This window comes from Tympanuchus pallidicinctus, unplaced genomic scaffold (genome assembly GCF_026119805.1).
Source record: "Tympanuchus pallidicinctus isolate F22 unplaced genomic scaffold, pur_lepc_1.0 scaffold9, whole genome shotgun sequence".
NCBI classification, from domain to species: Eukaryota; Metazoa; Chordata; class Aves; order Galliformes; family Phasianidae; genus Tympanuchus; species Tympanuchus pallidicinctus.
The window spans coordinates 22,611,901-22,612,794 of record NW_026294813.1 but is presented as its reverse complement, the minus strand read 5'-3'; positions in this window follow the sequence as shown (position 1 = coordinate 22,612,794).

Here is an 894-nt window from a genome sequence, read left to right as displayed (position 1 = left end):
GCAGCAAAACAAAACAAAAACAAAACAAAAAAATGGGGAATAAAAAAGTGTTGAGGATAGTTGGTCTGTCGGAACCTGTTGGATCAGGTTGCCCCAGCACCATCGTATCTGGAGACGCCGTTGTGCTTTCATTTCTTCTTGAATTCATACACACGTATGATACTTTTACACTGTTCTGAGCTCAATGAGCATGTTTAGACCTTAACATAAGCTATTTTTCTAAATACAAAGGTTTAAATGAACAAGAGAGCATTCTCATCGGAACTTTGGCATCGTAGTGCTTTGGAAAGAAAACACACACACAAAAAAAGGACTCCTTGAAAAAAAACCTGAGATTTATTAAAGAAAAAAAAAATGTATTTTATGTTATATATAGATATATTATTACTTGTAAATACAAAGACGTTTTATAAGCATCATTATTTATGTATTGTGCAATGTGTATAAACGAGAAGAATAAGAAAAGATGCACTTTGCTTTAATATAAATGCAAATAACAAATGCCAAATTAAAAAAAAAAAAAAAAAAAAAAAAAAAGAAGAACACGAGATTGGTGTTTTTTTCTATGGGTGTTCTCATCCAGATGAATGTTTTTTCTTTTTTTTCTAAAGGATTTTATGTTCCATTAAAAAAAATAAAAACTTACACTTGACCCTCGGTGCGGAGTGGCTTTGTTAGAGGCGGGGAGATGCAGCAGGAGGGGTGTTCCTGTTGCTTGCCATTTCAGGTTGAGCTGACCCCCGTGGCAGCAGCCCAGTGTTCTTCCTATGCCATCCTGTCCCTAAAATACAATGGCTTTCATGCCAGCGTATCATCTGGGTTGCTCTACAGGTCCATGGGTTTGACTGGAGCTGTGCATCACATCCAACTGGGTCACCCCCATGCATTCCTGTC